General features: G+C 43.9%; 2 protein-coding genes across 3 annotated transcripts in view; one reads left to right on the forward strand and one right to left on the reverse strand.

Annotated features, from left to right (window-relative positions):
* Positions 1 to 4,634, reverse strand: part of arvcfb (ARVCF delta catenin family member b) — a 370,176-nt gene extending 365,542 nt beyond the window's left edge. The window contains exon 1 of the mRNA XM_070888063.1: positions 3,970 to 4,634. The gene's annotated coding sequence lies outside the window, so the exon portion shown is untranslated. The remainder of the gene's footprint in view (positions 1 to 3,969) is intronic.
* A 420-nt stretch (positions 4,635 to 5,054) lies between these two features.
* The window catches only part of tango2 (transport and golgi organization 2 homolog (Drosophila)), a 208,682-nt gene continuing 194,323 nt past the window's right edge, over positions 5,055 to 19,413 (forward strand). Inside the window, exon 1 of one of the 2 annotated variants that reach the window (XM_070888077.1) lies at positions 5,055 to 5,154. The gene's annotated coding sequence lies outside the window, so the exon portion shown is untranslated. The remainder of the gene's footprint in view (positions 5,155 to 19,413) is intronic. The other variant, XM_070888079.1, reaches the window with a different exon arrangement.

The following is a 19,413-nucleotide window of genomic DNA, read 5'->3' on the forward strand; positions in this document are numbered from 1 at the left end:
CACTCTGTCCCCTCTTCCAGGTCATCTATGTATATTGTAAACAGTTGTGGTCCCAGCACACCACGAACCACCGATTTCCAACCTGAAAAGGACCCTATTATCCCGACTCTGCTTTCTGTTAGCCAGCCAATTCTCTATCCATGCTAATACATTTCCTCTGACTCCGCGTACCTTTATCTTCTGCAGAAACCTTGTGTGGCACCTTATCGAATGCCTTTTGGAAATCTAAATACACCACATCCATCGGTACACCTCTATCCACCATGCTCGTTATATCCTCAAAGAATTCCAGTAAATTAGTTACACATAATTTCCCCTTTATGGATCCATGTTGCGTCTGCTTGATTGCACTATTCCTATCTAGATGTCCCACCATTTCTTCCTTAATGATAGCTTCAAGCATTTTCCCAACTACAGATGTTAAACTAACCAGCCTATAGTTACCTGCCTTTTGTCTGCCCCCCTTTTTTTTTTATAAACAGAGGCGTTACATTAGCTGCTTTCCAATCCGCTGGTACGTCCCCAGAGTCCAGAGAATTTTGGTAGATTATAACGAATGCATCTGCTATAACTTCCGCCATCTCTTTTAATACCCTGGGATGCATGTCATCAGGACATGGGGACTTGTCGACCTGGAGTCCCATTAGCCTGTCCAGCACTACCCCCCTCGTGATGGTGATAATCTCAAGGTCCTCCCTTCCCACATTCCTGTGACCAGCAATTTTTGGCATGGCTTTTGTGTCTTCCACTGTGAAGACCGAAGCAAAATAATTGTTTAAAGTCTCAGCCATTTCCATATTTCCCATTATTAAAACTTCTAAGGGACCAGCATTTACTTTAGTCACTCTTTTCCGTTTTATATATCTGTAAAAGCTTTTAATATCCGTTTTTATGTTTTGCGCAAGTTTACTTTCGTAATCTATCTTTCCTTTTTTTATTGCTTTCTTAGTCATTCCTTGCCGTCGTTTAAAATTTTCCCAATCTTCTAGTTTCCCACTAACCTTGGCCACCTTTTTTGCATTGGTCTTTTATTTGATACTCTCCTTTATTTCCTTGGTTATCCATGGCTGGTTATCCCTTCTCTTACCACCCTTCTTTTTCATTGGAATATTATTTTTGTTGAGCACTATGAAAGAGCTCCTTAAAAGTCCTCCACTGTTCCTCAATTGTGCCACCGTTTAGTCTGTGTTTCCAGTCTACTTTAGCCAACTCTGCCCTCATCCCACTGTAGTCCCCTTTGTTTAAGCATAGTATGCTCATTTGAGACACTACTTCCTCACCCTCAATCTGTTTTACAAATTCAACCATACTGTGATCACTCATTCCGAGGGGATTTTTACAAGGAAATCGTTTATTATTCCTGTCTCATTACACAGGACCAGATCCAAGATAGCTTGGTCCCTTGTAGGTTCTGTAACATACTGTTCTAAGAGACAATCCCTTATGTATTCTATGAATTCCTCTTCAAGGCAACCCCGTGCGATTTGATTAATCGATATGCAGATTAAAATCCCCCATGCTGGAGAGTCTCCCAATATGATTCTATGCTACACAACATTTATTACACAAACACCAAAACAGATCAACTAGTCTCACTGCATTGCTGTTTTATGTTTGGGATCTTGCTGTGCATAAATTGGCTGTTGTGTTTGCCTACATAAGAGTGACTACACTTCAAAAAGTCATTAATCGGCTTTAGAGCACTTGGAGATGTCTTAAGGATGTGAAACGTGCTGCAAAAATAAAAGCTCATTCTCTTTACAATCTTCAAGCTTTGCAACTTCATTGCCTGGTCTGAACCTACTCTATCTAACCTTTGTTAATTGTCCTCCACAATGAGCTGAAGGTTTTCATCTTGGCTTCTCAAAGATTGGCCTGCTGCATTGGCATAGCAAAAAACTCAGTCCCATAACCAAGACTGGGAAAGTTTTAAGTTACAGTACGTCTTCACTGAAAAGGCTCAAGACTTATTTATAGATGAAGTCAAGCCCAAAAGGGCTATTTTAGCCAGCTGAATCTACATAAACAGGTCCTTTTGTGCCAGAGCATTGGTGTCATGACTGCATTTATATAAAAACTAATTTTCAAAAGTTGGCTACTGTACTAAGTAGCAGGACCACCCACCCATAAAAAGCATGCAACACTTCAGCTTATCTTGCCCAGTGATGCAACAACTCCCTGCTCTGGATTTGATTTTTTTTATATCGCTGCAAATTATAGTGCAATTAAGTTGGCACTCCAGTGCAGTGCTGGGAGAGTGCTGCACTGTCAGAAGTGCCATCTTTCAGAAACACTAAATTGAGGTTCTGTTTGCCCTTTCAGGTGGACGTAAAAGATCCCATGGCATTATTTCAACAAAGAGCTGGGGAGTTCTCTGGTGTCCGAGCCAATATTTATCCTTCAATCAACATCACTAAATCAGATTATCTGTTCATTATCACATTGGTGTTTCTGGGACCTTACTGTGCGCAAATTGGCTCCCGCGTTGCCCTATAACAGTACCTACGCTTTAAAAAGTACTTCTTTGGCTTAATAAAGCGCTTTGGGACGTCCCGAGGTCGTGAAAGGCACTCTTATAAATGCACGTCTCTCTTTACCGTTTAACACATGAACAGACATAGAAATACATAACTGGCTTTCAGTAGTAAACTGAATCCAACAATAACTTACATAGCGCCTTGAGCGTAGTTAAAGCGTCCCAAGGTGCTTCACAGTTGCGTTCAGACAAAACTTGACACGGAGCCATGTCAGGAGGTATTAGGGCAGGTGACCAAATGCTTGGTCAAAGAGGTAGTTTTAAATTCAGAAATAGATGGCTCCATTCGGAATTAAATGGCTCCATCCACTTTCCATATGCGAGACCGCTAAACTCTTAACCGTTTCCTACACTGCTTTTAACAATTTCCTATACATATCCGTTCTACGGCGAGAAGACTGACATTTCGTCTCTTCACGGCTGCAACGTGTCCACCTGCCACGATCAGCAAAACATCAATTGTCAATCCACCAAAAACCCTACATGGTGAAAGTAGTAAGGGCGGAGTCCGCTTTTCATTGAATGCTGTAATCAGTATGTAAAGCACTATAGTTCACGTACAAGTACATTTGCAGAATGCAACATTGGAAAAAGCAATAACGGAATGCTTTGCAGTCTCCTCCTAAAAAGATTAAATTAATCAATTTCACCGAAGTCCACAGATAGGCATTTTTTAAAATGCAACTTTTACAAAAAATACAGCATTGCAATCCTGTTAATTAAAACGACGTCTTAAATCTCCATCAAAAATAGATCCAGATATTAAATATTAAGAACTCTTGAAACACGCAAATTTTATATACTGTGCAATAAACAATCCTTCCATAACTTGGAGAAAATAGAAACACGACAGGATGCTAGTGTAACAGAAAATAAAAATGTCACCCACGGTCCCCAGCTGTTTCGTGTGTTCTCTCTTACACTGTAACGAAAATGGTCCAATGTTTCTACACAGCCAGAGTATCGAATTAGAAATCACAGCTTGCTACCGCAGATCAAACAAGTAGATTTTGATCTATTTTTTTAAACTCCCAATAGCTGGTGCCACTTCACTCTAATCGAAAGAATCCAATCCCAACATTTCGCAGTAGGTTTCACAGCATTGTTTTTGCCTTGTAAGTTTCCAAAATGAGAAACACATCAAGACAGTGTCAAGTTTAACACTATTTGGATCCAGCCCCGTGGTGCCGAAGTCAATTGTAGGGTCACTTAGTCATTAGCTTTCCTCCCTTTTTCATCCCTCTTTCTACTCTTGGAAAAATATCGGCAAAAAAAAACAGGAATATGTTAACAGGTAGTTGGGAATCATTCCAATACAACAAAACAAAAACACAAGTTTCCATCCCAAAATGCAAAAAAAAACCCCACATGTTCTCATCTTAGAAAATTCTCTCATGAAATAAAGTGGTTTGGTTATGTTATCCGTTCCCTACCTCGGTTGTGTTCTGCTAGTTTCGGTGAGGGTTTTTCTTCCTCTGTCCTCCTCGAACAGGCGGCTCCACTCCAAGTGCCAGACAGATTAATTACAGCACCTTTTGTTGAGTTATGCCGGACCCTCTCTCCTTCCCAAAACTCGCTCCTTTCAACACCCAGCAAGGGTCACGGGCCTCTTCTCTCGTTGCTTTCAGCCTCACTTAACGGGAGTTTTTGAAATAAAGCAAAAAAAAGGAAAGGCGAAAAAGAATTTTGTTTTAAATCTTCCACTTGGGTTTGTTTGTTTGTTTGTTTTTCTTTCTTACACACGATAGCGGAGGTTCCTTTTTTGGGTGATTTTCTCTGGCAAATCCCTGCGAGGAGGTTTCGTCTGCGGGTTTTTAAGCCTTTTAGGATAAACCTGCCGTAGAGTTTTCCCTCAGGCGACTTGTCCACCGATGGAGGTACCTGGAGGAGGAGTAGGGGGGGTGGGGGGAGGGGGGCGCAAGGTCTCGCTCTGAAGTAAATTCAATGAAAAAGAGGGGGAGGGAAAAAAAACTCGAGGAAATAGAAAAGGAACAACAAGCGGCCGGCTACAAAACCTCAGCCAGTGAAACCGCTGCTTCTTTTCTGCCCTCCTCCTCCTGTGGCGGGGAGCGGCCGAGCCCGCACGGCTTTCTTCACACCAAATCGCACCACGGAGACGCCTCGAAAGCATTCGCCCCGCCCTCCGACCGCAGCGCGCCGCCAATCACAAATCGGCTGCTGCTGATTGACACGGGCAGCGCCCAATAGGCAACTGCTCCGCGATGATTGACGTGACAGATAACCAATCAGCGGTCGGACGCGGCGGGTGATTGGCACCCGGATCCAGCAATCAAAGGCACGCGATTGCTGCTCGTGCCTATGAGCCAATCCTATCGAGCGATAGGCGGGATCGTTCAGTCTTCACCGCCTCTTTTCCAAAATTAACCAATCAAAGTACGTTATTTTGGTTCGACTGACGTGCATATCATCCAATTGCAAAAGGCGATGGATAAAAGTGTTCCAATCAGTGCCAGAGAAAGGCGCGAGCTTGGTCGTCGGGAAAGCCGTTTGCGCCAATGGGATTGATCGTTGTTGGAAGGACTGCAGTGCGAAGAAAATTCTTAGCGGGATTTATGGGGAAGTTGATCGGCCAAGTGTGTCCAGTGTCCAAGAAAACAGTAAGTAACTTTTTACGTTGTTCTATCACTATTATTCATCAGTTATCAGTAGATTATAATGACAAAGCTTGCAAATTGTGCGTTGGGTTCTGCTCAAATCACCCTCACAACTCGCAGACTGCGATTCTACCTTCAGAGGGCCCAGGAACATCACCCCCACACCTCATTTTGTCAGTTTATTCAAGGTTATGTAATATCAAGAGGTGGGGGAGATTCAATCCAGCCTTTCGTTAATATCTAGGGTTCAAAACCGGTTTGATTAATTGAAATGTTATTCTAAATGTCTCCCCTTTGTGTTTGTTTTGCCTCTTGCACTTCCCTTGTGTAAAATATCCCAGCTGGTCAGAGATGAGTTTGGTTGTACCTGTGTTAGCCAGATCAGGGGGCACTTGATTTAATTGTTTAATTTTCTGTCCAACCAAAAAGAGTTGTACCTGTGTTAGTCAAACCTGTCAATCCTTCAGATTGAAAGAAGTTTGTACACATGATTGCAGCAGTTAGCCACTTTTACTCATGTTAAAATGTCAAGAATAGATTCTGCTGATTTTTTTTTTAAAGTAATCTTTCTCTGTTAACCTTGCTTGAGTGTTTCTTTTTGTTTACTCTGTCTGCAAAGCAGGATGTCATTATGGAGGTTAGACTATCCCAGCATTCATAGCAGTCATGAAAGCTTTCTATCGTTCTAGTTTAATACAGAACGAGCAAATTATGCTTTAACAATAAATATTCCAGTCATTACTGGCACAGCCTGTATCTGCCTTGGGGTACAATATTAAAAGTTTCTGTATGAATCTCCTGTTCGATGTCAAGGAGTTGGCAGGCCTGATTTTAATCCAGGCAGTCATACTAATAATAGCAGGTTATTTAAAGAAAAACCATTATCGTTTTTGGGTAGGCAGTCAGTGTTTGAGTTGCCATATTCGATGCTGGGAAAATTTGTGTTGCAATAAATGTAATAATTACTATACTACAAACTTGCAATGTGATTTTTAATTTGTTTCTTTTATTTTTTCCATAAGCTTCTAATAGTTATAATTATTTTAGCAGCCAATATAATTGATGATTGGAGGATGTAATTGCCTAACATTGTATCCCGTGTAAATATGCCTGTTAAAACAACAAGCAATTTTTATGATCAAGATACAATCCCAGAATACACAAGACATTATAATTTGTGCTTTCACCTGTAATCGTTACCTCTGGTGTTCCGCAAAGGATCTGTCATTGGCCTCCTCCTATTTCTCATATATATATGCTGCCCCATGGCAACATCGTCCAAAAACACGGTGTCAGTTGCCACATGTATGCTGACGACACTCAGCTTTACCTCACCACCATTTCCCTCGACCCCTCCATGGTCTCTCAATTGTCAGACTGCTTATCTGACATCCAGTACTGGATGAGCAGAAATTTGCTCCAAATTAAATATTGGGAAGACCGAAGCCATTGTCTTTGGTCCCCACTATAAACTGCGTTTCCTAGCCACCGACTCCATCCCTCTCCCGAGTATCTGTCTGAGGCTGAACCAGACTGTTCGCAACCTAGGTGTCATATTTAACCCTGAAATGAGCTTCAGGCCATAACTAAAATCGCCTAGTTTCACCTCTAACATTGCTCGTCTCCGCCCCTGCCTCAGCTCATCTTCTGCTGAAAGCCTCATCCATGCCTTTGTTACCTCGAGACTTGACTACTCCACCGCACACCTTACTGGCTTCCCACATTCTACCCGACATAAACTTAAGATCATCCAAAACTCGGCAGCCCATGTCCTAACTCTTACCAAGTCCCACTCACCCATCATCCCTGTGCTCGCTGATCTGTATTGGCTCCCGGTTAAGCAATGCCTTGATTTCCAAATTCTCATCCATTTTTACAAATCCCTCCATGGCCTCACCCCTCCCTATCTCTGTAACCTCTTTTAACTGTACAAGCCCCCGAGATGTCTGTGCTCCTCAAATTCTGCACTCTTGAGCATCCTGATTATAAATGTTCAACCATTGGTGGCCGTGCCTTCAGCTGCCTGGGCCCTAAGTTCTGGAACTTCCTCTTTACCTATCTTTACTCCCTTTTAAGATGCTCCATAAAACCTACTTCTTTGACCAAGCTTTTGGTCATCTGCCATAATTTCTTCTTGTGCGGCTCGGTGTCAAATCTTTTTTGTCTTCTAACACTCCTGTGTCGTGCCTTGGGATGTTTTACTGCATGAAATGTGCTATATAAATACCAGTTGTAATATATCCTATTACAGGTCGAGACAGAGTAGATAGAGAGAAACTGTTCCCAGGCAGAAGGTCGAGAACCAGAGGATACAGATTTAAGATAATTGGCAGAAGAACCAAAGGCGAACCTGAAGGAAAACATTTGCAGGGCTACAGGGAAAAGATGGGGGAGTGGGACTAGCTGACATACTCTTGCAGTGAGCTGACACAGCTTCGACCGGCTGAGTGGTCTCTGTGAACATGAGTAGGGTCAGATAACCATTTGTTTTATCGTTGATAAAGAGGAGGTACTGCAAAGGCTGTCTGTGTCGTTAAAGTTAATAAGTCACCAGGACCAGATGGGATGCATTCTAGGATGCTGAGGGAAGTTAAGGAGGAAATTGTGGAGGTACCAGTTGAGCATCCCGAATCCGACACCTCGAGACCAAGCCGGTTTTCGTGTTTTTCCGGACTTTGGAATGTCTTTCTGACGTCACGAATCCGGAAACACCCGAGCCCAGGTTCGGGTACTTTCAGATTTTGGAACATCAGAAAGGGGTCGAGGGGTTTGCTCTCCGAGGAGCTGTTTGGGTCGCCGGCCCCGTCTAGGAGGTCATCGGGCGGGGCCCCGCCGCCGTGGAGGTGTTCGAGCGAGCCCCGCCACCCTGAAAATGTAAGGGCCAGCGGGCCCCGTCGTAGAGGAAGTGTTGGAGCGGGCTGGTAAGGAGGCCTCGAGGTAAGAGCGAAGCGAGGTGCGAGGTCGGGCAGTGGCGTGACCCTGAGGTCGGCAGATCCAGATTCTGGAACATTTTACAGATTCTGGATGACCCTGTCACCAATCGCTCTGGATTCTGGAACTCCGGAGTTTGGATGCTCAACCCGTACTGGCCTAAAGATTCCAATCCTGTTTAGATACTGGGGTGGTACCAGAGGACTGGAGAACTGCAAATTTTACACCCTTGTTCAAAAAAGGGTGTAAAGATAAACCCAGCAACTATAGGCCAGTCAGTTTAACCTTGGTAGTGGGGAAGGTTTTAGAAATGATAATCTTGGACAAGTGTGGATTAATTAAGGAATGCCAACATGGATTTGTTAAAGGCATATTGTGGTTAAGTAACTTGATTGAATTTTTTGATGAGATCACAGAGGGGGTTGATGAGGGCAATGCATGGTCTTCCAAAAGGTGTTTGATAAATGCCACATAATGGGCTTGCCAGCAAAGTTGAAACCCATGGAATAAAAGGAACAGTGGAAGCATTGATATGAAATTGGCTGGGTGACAGTAGACAGAGTCGTGGTGAACAATTGTTTTTCAGACTGGAGGAATGTATACAGTGGTATTTTCCCAAGAGTCGGTATTGGGACCACTACTTTTCTTGATATATATTAATGACTTGGATGTGGGTGTCCAAGGCACAATTTCAAAATTTGCAGATGACACAAAACTTGGAAGTAAGGGGGATTGTGATAGACCAAGAAGACATGGACAGGCTGATGAAATGTGCAGACACGTGGCAAATGATACATTTTGATAGGAAGAACGAGGAGAGTTAATATAAACTAACAGGTACAATCCTAAAGCGGGTGCAGGAACAGAGAGACCTGGGGGGATATGTGCAGAAATTGTTGAAGGTGGCAGGGCAGGTTGAGAAAGCGGTTAAAAAAGCTTGCGGGATCCTGGCCTTCATATATAGAGGCATAGAGTACAAATGCAAGGAAGTTATGATGAACCTTTATAAAACACTGGTTTGGCCTCAACTGGAGTATTGTGTCCAATTCTGGGCACCGCACTTTAGGAAGGATGTGAAAGCTTTAGGGAGGGCGCAGAAAAGATTTACGAGAATGATTACAGGTATACACAACATAAGAAATAGGAACAGGAGTAGGCCACACAGCCCCTCGAGCCTGCTCTGCCATTCAATAAGATCATGGCTGACCTGATCATGGACTCGGCTCCACTTCCCTGCCCACTCCCCATATCCCCTTATTGTTTAAGAAACTGTCTATTTCTGTCTTAAATGTATTCAATGTCCCAGCTTCCACAACGAATTCCACAGATTTACAACCCTCAGAGAAGAAATTTCTCCTCATCTCTGTTTAGAAATGGGCGGCCCCTTATTCTAAGATCATGCCCTCTTGTCCCTCAGAACTGGAAAAGGTTAGAGATGTAACCGGCGTTAAGCAAGTATAAAGTTGGGGGGCGGGGGAAGAAAGAACAAAAGGGAAGATATGTGATGGGGTGGAAGGCAGGAGAGATTAAATCTTCTCGCTTCTCTCTCTCTCACCATTCCTCTTTGTACACCATCTCTTCCCTCCCTGTCACACTTCCCCATCGTGCTCTGTCTCTCTGTACTTCCATCTCTCTGCCGATCTCTGCCATCTCTCTCTCTGCCTCCAGCTCTTTCTCCGTCACTCTTCCCCAATCTCTCTCTCTCTCTCTCTCTCTCTACCTCCATCTTCCTCCCATTCCTCTCTCAGTACCCTATCTCCCTGTCACTCTCCACCATCTCACCTCCCCCCACTCAAGTCTCACTCTCATCAGATCGTAATCGCTGACTCTGCCGAACTGCTCGATCAACAGCTGGACCTCATCGTGCCACACCTCCGGGGGCAGCTTCCCACGAAGAGCTTCACCATCCTCGCTGTAGGGGCAGGTGAACATCACAACGCAGCTCGGCCCGGGGAAGGGAGGAACGCAGAGCCGCGGCCCGACTCCAACCGCCGCCCCTCCCCCCATTCATAAAATGGTTGCCGCGGCACCACTTTCCTTGCTCTTCCATTGGCTACTCCTGTCACTTCACTCTGAGATGGCTTCCCTCTTCTATCAATTAATGACCAGACCTGTGATCGGCTGTCATCAAAGAATCTTACAGCTGATATGAAGTAGCTGCTGGCCCGCAGTCATTCTCTCTCCTTCCTGCAGCACATAGCCACTCCTGCTGCTACCATGGTAACCATTCACCGTCCGTTCAGCAGTGTCTGGCTGCTCTACATCAGCTCACTCTCCATCACCAATTGAGGCTTTTTTTCGGGGATCCCCTGAAAAGTCTCTACAGACCCCCATTTGAGAATCACTTTTAGAATACAGCACGAGCTTTGGTCAGAACTGTTTCTTTTAATTTACTTGTTTATTTCTGTAGATGATTTTAAGTGAAAATTTATAAAAGCTTTGGTGATTATATTAGTTTTTAGAACTACAGTAGTTTCTTGTAAATCTTGTGTGTGTCATGATGCAACAACCTCACAAACAGTCGTACTATATTGATGCACGTGAAGATCAAAGGTCTTATTTTCAGTACTTAGACCAGCCAGCATGTTATACATCATGGTGTTGCTCCAAGGTGATCTCGGACCAAGCCTAATTTGTTGTGGTTTGTAGAGTCATAGCACAGAAAGAGGCCATTCGGCCCATCGTGCTATTGTCAGCTCTTTGGTAGAGCTATCCAATTAATCCCTCTTCCCTGCTCTTTCGCCATTGCCCTGTAATTGTTTTCCCTTTAAATATGTTACTATGATATCTGCTTTTCAGGCAGTGCATTCCAGATTGCAACAGCTCGCTGGGTTTATATATTAAAAATAAGTTTCCTCGTGTCTTCTCTGATTCTTTTGCCAATCACCTTGAATCTGTGTTCTCTGGTTATCGACCCTTCCGCCACTGGGAACAGTTTCTATTTATTTACTCTATCAAAATCATTCATGATTTTTAACATCTATCAAATCTCCTCTTGAGCATCTCTGCTCTCAGGAGAACAACCCCAGCTTCTCCACATAACGGAAGTCTCTCATTCCTGGTACTGTACCATTCTAATAAATCTCCTCTACACCCTATCCAAGGCCTTGACATCCATCCTGAAGTGTGGTGCCCAGAATTGGGCACAAAACTCCAGCTGGGGCCTAACCAGTGATTTCTATGGGTTTAGCATAGCGCCTTGCTTTTGTACTCTTGTGCCTCTGTTTATAAGGCACGAGTGAGAAGTGCAGTAGAAAAGTTACAGGAAGTACAGTAGTGTAGTGGTTATCATACTGTCTGCCTTGGCTCAGAGGTAGCAATTTCACCCCGAGTCAGAAGGTTGTCTGTTCATGCCCCACTCCACAGACTGACACATTAGCGCACTGTCAGAAGGACTGTCTTTCGGATGAGACATTAAACCGAGGCCCTGTCTGTCGTGGCACTTTTCAAAGTAAGAGCTGGGGATGTTCTCCCGGTGTCCTGGCCAGCATTTATTGCTCAACCCAACATCACTAAAAGAGATTATCTATTCATTTATCTCATTGGTGTTCATGGGACCTTGTGATGTGCAAATTAGCTGCAACACTTCCCTGTGTGACAGGTGACTGCACTTCATTGGCTGTGATTTGGGACATCCTGAGATCATGCAAGTCTGTATATCAATGCAAGCTCTTTCTTTTTTGGAGCAGAGGCTTAAAATTTATCCAACCACAGCAAGTTCTGAAATTGAATTTAATAAATCATCGGAATTGTGGGCTGACACCAGAAATAAAATATTCATGAAAGCTGCTGGATTGTTGTAAAAACCCATCCAGTTCACTAATATCCTTCATGGAAGGGAACCTGCCACTCCTAGCAAATTTAACCTGCACAAAACTCCAGCCCCACACAACATGATTGACTCCTAATGCCCTCTGACAGTTGTCAATGCAAGAAGGAAATACCAGCAAATTCCCCTTTGCCACATCACCCACATCCCAATAATTTTTTTAAAGTCTGTGTTCCATTTACAGGAAGTGCATGTTATGCTCATGTACTACCTGTATGTGTGACATTTGCTTTTATAATACACTAGCTAATCTTCTGTGGTATTGCTCAAGAGTCATCAAAACAAGTGCAGTATTTAAGTCGAGCAGCTGCAGCAAGCAGTTAGGAAGGCAAATGATATATTCGCCTTCATTGCAAGAGGATTTGACTACAGGAGCAAGGATGTCTTACTGCATTTGTATCGCACCTGGAGTATTGTGTGCAGTTTTGGTCTCCTTACCTAAGAAAGGATATACTTGCCATAGAGGGAGTGCAACAAAGGTTCACCAGACTGATTCCTGGGATGGCAGGACTGTCGTATGAGGAGAGATTGGGTTGACTAGGCCTGCATTCACAAGCGTTTAAAAGAATGAGAGGGGATCTCATTGAAACGTGTAAAATTCTGACTCTGTTGGATAGACTGGATGCGGGGAGGATGTTTCCCCTGGCTGGGAAGTCGAGAACAAGGGGTCACAGTCTCAGGATGTGGGACAGGAAATTTAGGACCAAGATGAGGAGATTTTTTTTCACTCGAGGCTGGTGAACCTGTGGAATTCTCTACCATAGAAGGCTGTGGAGGCCAAGTCACTGAATATATTTAAGAGGGAGACAGATAGATAGATTTCTAGAAACAAAAGACATCAAGGGGTATGGGAAAAAAAGCGGGAATATGGTGTTGAGATAGAGGATAAGCCATGATCATATTGAATGGCGATGCAGACTCGAAGGGCCGAATGGCCTACCACTGCTCCTGTTTTCTATGTTTCTCGAGGGAGGGGGCATAATTGGAGTCAGGTACGAGAGCAGGAAGGAGCCAAATTTAAGGAGGAGGGAAGGAGAGAGGATTTGGATTGGGGTGAAGTAGATTGGGAGGGAATAGAGGGTGGTGGATGGAGAGGGAGAGTGAAATGAAAGAGGGAGAAAGGAGTGGAGAAGAAGTAAGAATGTGGAGGAATATAGAATTGAAGAGGCGACTGTCGGATAAGAAAGGTTGATGGGGAATAGGGGAGCAGTGAGGGCGAAGGGGACAGAGAAGCAACGGCAGGTCAACGATCACAGAGGAGAGCGAGGTCTTCTTCCCGCCACCAGGCCCAGACCTCCATCCCAGTGGGAGGGGGAAGATTGTTCACAGCCCAGAATTCTTGCTCAGTAAAGGGGAGCAGTTCACACACTTGGATGAGGGGAGTACTGCATCCAGTGGTGGAGCTCCATTTGTGATGTTGAAATCGCTCATGTTGTCACAAAGTTTCAACAGTTTTCTGGTATTCAGCGCAGTGTTGGAATGGAGACTGATGTTCTCACTAAGCTGCTCGTGTATGTGGCCACACAGTAATCTGCAAGTGACTGCTCACCAGCTTTTACATTGGAAATACCGCACTTGCACAGAAATTTAAAGTGACCGCACATTGAAAGAAACCAGCCGCACGCAGAACCAAGTGCATCTTCCAGGGAACATTGGTGGAGACTGGTGTATTCACTGCACTGAGGTAAGAGGACACTTTCAGGGGTGGTCTTGGGAATGACGTGGAATGCTTGCTGCCGATGGATTTATTTTCCTCGGCAGATGCATTGAAAAATTCAGGGCAGGCTCATGCAACTGGAGCAATACTTGGAACATTGGGCGTGAAATTTAGCACTTACGGCTGGCCCGATTTCCCACTGATTCGATTCTTTGAGCAGAAAATTGGGTGAAATGTGAATCGGATGCAGTAACCTTCAGGTCTGATTTTTTTTTTTCCAAATAATGCTTCCATCACACGAAACACGGTGCTGGGAGTGGAGCATCAGAAATTCTGTTCCACAATGTTTAAGTGAAAGATTTGCTTTCAAAGGCGAATGGGTCCCATTTGGAATTTGAGGTTTAATGTGTGAAAGAGGAAGCATTGAGTTTGTGTTCGGTGTTGGGGAGGTATAAAACATCGAATGGAGGGAGAAGAAGGAAAGAATGGATGTGCAGAGAGGTTGGTGGTGGTAGTTTTTTTTAAATATTCGTTCCTGGGATGTGGATGTCGCAGGCGAGGCCAGCATTTATTGCCCATCCCTTGTTGCCCGAGAGAAGGTGGTGGTGAGCCACCTTCTTGAACACCTGCAGTCCGTGTGGTGAAGGTGCTCCAACAGTGCTGTTCGGCAGGGAGTGCCAGGATTTTGACCCAATGACGATGAAAGAAAATCAATATATTTCCAAATCGGGATGGTGTGCAACTTGAAGGTGCTAGTGTGCAAATGCGGCTGCTGCCCTTGTCCCTTGAGGTGGGAGAAGTCGCGGGTTTGCAAGGTGCTGATTGCAATAGAGATTCGGAGTGGTAAGTGAGTTGGAGTTTAGCACTGGGTGGTTGGTTTGGGAGTGGTGAGATGTGGTAACAGTGAGAATGGAGCATTGAGAGGGGGAAACCGATGGGCGCTCAGAGTGGGAGATGACATGGGGGCGGGGGGGAAAGAAGGCCGTTCAGCGATGAGGCCGCAGGAGCGGATGGAAAGGTAGCACTCGGGACAAGGGGAAGGTGCGGGTAAGAGTGAGTGGAGTATAACATGGCTTCTGAGTTATGTGGTCGGAGGGAGCAAGAAAGTTAAAAGCATAAGTGTTCAGGATGATGGGAGACTGGAGGGAGTGGGTAAAAGGTACAGACACTCGGGTGGATGGGCCAACAGGAGATGATAAGACTGAGCGGGCAGAAAGGCACAGGATCTGAGAGCAGGAACAGTGGGAGAGCCAGTAGGAGGGTTTGGTGAGGGCATGGGCGCAAAATGGGAGCAGAGATGTTGGGTGGAATCCAGATTGCGGTGGGGGGGGGTGGGCAACGGAGAAAGACAAGGACACTCGGGTGCTGCCAATAGTAATGCAGGGGTTAAAAGGAGTAAAGCAGAATCATTCAGCTTGTTTCTGTGGAAGATTTGAAAATCTTTTAGGGCATTTCCATTATCAAAATCTGTTTCAGTTCAACGGGGAAAACAAGAGTTAAATACTACAGGGCTTTCTATAGGGAAATACAGGGGAAACGATCGGGAATATTCACCTGACCCACATCACTAAAAGCTGATTCCTGATGTGAGTGGAATGGCTCCAAATTACGAATGAATTTTGAGAGTTAAACATATATTTTTAATTAATTATGAATAGTTTTAAAGTGCTCGAGTAATTTAAATTGGTTCCACTCCCAGCAGGTACCAGCTCTTAGTGTACAAAGCATGGTGACTCGGGTTTGGGTCTGGAAGTTATACTGCCAGAGGTGGGGGGTAGGGGTTGCATAGTCCTGAATTGGGGGGGACAGGGCAGGAGAGGGAGGGAGGGAGAGAGGGAAGGGTCTAGCAGCCAGCAGGTAGAGAATGGGCAGAACTATCTGAGTTTCCCCAGAATGGGACCCAAGTGTCAATTCTTTGTCTTCTAACACTCCTGTGAAGCGTCATGGGATGTTTTTCTACGTGAAAGGCACTATGTAAATACAAGTTATCGTTGTTGGGTATCCAGCTCCAACAGTCTGAAAACCTGCATTCTGACACTCAGCGGGAACTGGCTTTATGTTTTTTAAGCGCAAGTAACTTTTTAAATATTTTTAAAACGCATATGACCCTTGAAGCTGGCTCCTGCTGACTGTCGAACCTAACACTGGAACTCCCCAGGAGCTGAAATGGAGCCTGTCTCAGGAGGTGACATAAACTAAAGCGCAGTGCCACCTCGCTTGAAGAAGTAAGTTAGGATGACTTGCTTGCAGCACTACAGCGCCACCTCTCTCCAAGAGGAAAATTTGAGGACTTCAGCAAAAGTCAACAGGTAAGTTTTAGCAGGTCAGAATAACTTGCCAGGAAAGTTTGATGGTGCTGATCACTTTTTTAGATTCTTGGGTTCTGGAGGCCATTCCCACCGAAGGCCGTGGGACCTGCAGATTGGACCAGCTGCCAAACCCAGCAGTTTCAGGATTTCTATTATGTGGATCCACCTCCATGATCTTCTCATTCAGAGCAGAGACCACAGAGACACAGTTGTCCCTCCTCTCTCTGTCTTCCGAGCATGACAGAAATAGCACCTGAAGAAAGTAGTGATCGGAAAAACATTTAACATATTTTACTTAGAAATATAGATTGGTAGCAGTGCTCTAAATGCTATGGGAAAAATTGTATACTAACCGACATTCGAGTAGTCATGCACTGCACTGCTTGTGTGGTGCTTTAAACTGTCACTTCAAATTGCTGTTGATGCAACCACCAGTAATTCAGTCTAATGTGAATTTGCTCAAAGTCCTCTCTGCAAACACAACTCTAGTTGGGAAAGGCAACATTTATAATTGCATTGTGTTTTTTCCCAGAGTTCAACTGAACATAATAGAAAGATTTCATATACACCATTATGCTTTACTGAAATGCTAGTGACGACACTGATGGCAATCCATTATGTCCTCAGGCTATGTTGCTGTCATAAGAACATATTAGAAAGAAGAAAGCAAGAACATATTTATCACTTCTCTCCAAATCAGCCCAATGTACTTCGCAGTCAACAAATTACTTTGAAGTTCAGGGATTGGGCAACTACAGCAGCAATTTTTTGCACATTTTTTAATGTGGAAGAGCAGCCAGCCATCTCAGCCCAACTTTCTGCAACACGCTTCACTTCTCCACTTTCCTTTCCTCATTCAGCCAAGTCTTTGGTCTCTTCTCCTCGCTCCTTTTTTTAATAAAAGGTCCTTTGTCCTCTGTGAAGCATCTTGGGATTCTTTCCATATTGAAGGCACGATGTAAACGCAATGTATTGTTGTGGGAGAGCTAGAAGGTAACCAATGAACAGTTACCTTGTTAATGTCACTGCCCCATCCATGGCAGCTGAGTTACACATGCCACAGACAGCAACACTTCAATTTCTTCCAGAACTCCGTGGCTCTCTGATGTGCGTGCATTCACTCTGTGTCATGTGTGCATGCACAGTAGTTTTTGAAGAAAGCTGCAAGCCATTTCATAGGTGGGTAATTCTGACGCTTTGAATCTATTCCTATCATTGCACTGGAATTGACACAGCATCACTCTGTTGGTGAACTGTATATTTCAAGGGCCTCAATGCTTGTGGCACAGCTGTTCTGTCAGGTCATTTTCTCGCTAAATGCATGCTGCTTAAGTGGGAGGTGCAAAGCAAAGGTTGAACACAATTTTTATTATCCTGCTATCATAGTGGCGGGCAAGTGGCTAGAGTCACACCAGAAAGTTCAATTTCACTTCTAATTTTTAAAAAATCTACCAGGGGGTGAATAACTGTCTGGTGTTGAGCCCACATCAATGGTGTCCATGAACTGTGTTTAAGAATTTGTGGGATGTCATTTTGGCCAAACTGTATCCTTGCTCGTTTTCTTGTGTTTTGGCAATGTTCAAATTTAAAAATTCGCTTTTACTGATTTTCTTTTGCCTGGGTTTTTGGGGGTTTCATTTTTACTCCACTGATTTTCTCCCATTTTATTTCTGCGAAAAAATAAACCCAAAACTTGTGACAGAGACCCAGGTTTTCAAATTGGCAATAAAAAGAGTTTTGTGATCCTGAACTATTTTCTGTTCTGAATAAATTTCAGCTATACGCACACGCACACGCACCATAAGTAAACTATATCCAACACTAATCTAACTATGGTTTTGTATGGGTCTTTACTTTTGAGTAAACAGATACTAAAAGTGAGCTGGCAGTTGCAGATTCATATGCCTTTTATTTTTGATGCTGCCAGTATTATGAACAATATTCTGGGTTTTTTTAACATAAGAAACTTGTTATTACAATTTCTGAATGAGGATAAAAAATGACTTTGCTTTACTAGTGTAGTTCTTTTTGTACACAAGACAATTTCAAGTTGCTTTCCAGGTAATTTCCTGTCAGCCTGCCATAATGAAATATTCTTTAGCCCAACTGAAGTTTATCATTTCCGGTTGATTGAGCATTATCCATTGGGTACATTTACATTACAATGGTGACATCTGTGTTACAGCCTGTAACTCGAGATTTAATCCACATAACGACAGTGTTGGTGCAAAGGAATGCTTCTTTGCATTGATGCTACCATTGGAGTGAAAATGCAGCAACCAGCTTTGCTGAAATAGTCTTGAATTCAGTCAAACAGTCAGTTCCAGCAGCAGTTGATGTATTAAAAAGATTTGTCAATTGAAGGATTTTGCCCCGTTTTCACTGTTTTTCAGGGTATATGTATAATTTGGAGATTGAATGACCAGTTTCCACATATCACCATTAGGGGAATGAGGCAGTTTCAAACCAGGAAAAGGCAAATTCTTCTTCATACAAAGGCCTTGAATGAATGAACAAATGCTTAGCACATATTGATGCAGTTCTTTTGTCCACTTGGGCCCATACTATCTGGAGTTTAGAAGAATGAGAGGTGATCTCATTGAAAATGTAAGATTTTGAGAGGTATTGACAGGATAGATGCTGAGAGGTTGTTTCCCCTGGCTGGAGAGTCTAGAACTAGGAGGCATTGTCTCTGGTTAAGGGGTTGGCAATTTCAAACTGAGATGGGGAGGAATTTCTTCACCTGAGGGTTGTGAATCTTTGGAATTCTCTACCCCAGAGGGCTGTGGATGCTCAGTAATTGAGTATATTCAAGGCTGAGACAGATATATTTTTGGACTCTATGGGAATCAAGGGATATAGGGATTGGATGAGCAAGTGGAGTTGAGGGAAAAAAATCAGCCATGATCTTATTGAATGGCGGAGCAGGCTCGAGGGGCCGTATGGCCTACTCCTCCCAGTTCTTGTGTTCTTATGTTATGTGTCAATGAAGATAATTTTGAGTCCAAGTGGATAATTTAGAGGCATAATGGTCAACAGTCGAGATGGGGCAATGGAGGCATAAGCCTTGGAACAGTTCAATGCTGTGATGGGGTGACTTGAATTTTTTGGATGGTTGACCTAAGATGTGCTGAATGGCCTTCCTCATCCATACTTATCTTGTGACTGCTCCCAAATATCATTCTTTATGTATAAGCCTAAACCGACTATTCAACAGGGGAAAATGGGAGAAGGAACATCTGATGTTCTCACGTACCCACTTTCTACCAGATGGCACTGGGCAGCGATGAGGAGCAGGAACTCAGGCTGATCACTTTTTATTTTCTCCTTCATAGCTTGGTAACACTGAGGCTAATTGCTGTTCTCTTTCTCCGCCAGCCCCCCCCCCCCCCCCCCCCCGCACCCCACCGACTGCTCTCTCAGCTGATGTCCTTTTACATTGCAAATACCAAGGATCTGATGTTCCATCAAATTTAATATTACATTAATGCTCTGAGCTGTCGGTAAAGCTCCAATGCAGTTTTGCTTTGTTTCAA

The sequence above is a fragment of the Pristiophorus japonicus genome, chromosome 8 (genome assembly GCF_044704955.1).
Source record: "Pristiophorus japonicus isolate sPriJap1 chromosome 8, sPriJap1.hap1, whole genome shotgun sequence".
Lineage (NCBI taxonomy): Eukaryota > Metazoa > Chordata > Chondrichthyes > Pristiophoridae > Pristiophorus > Pristiophorus japonicus.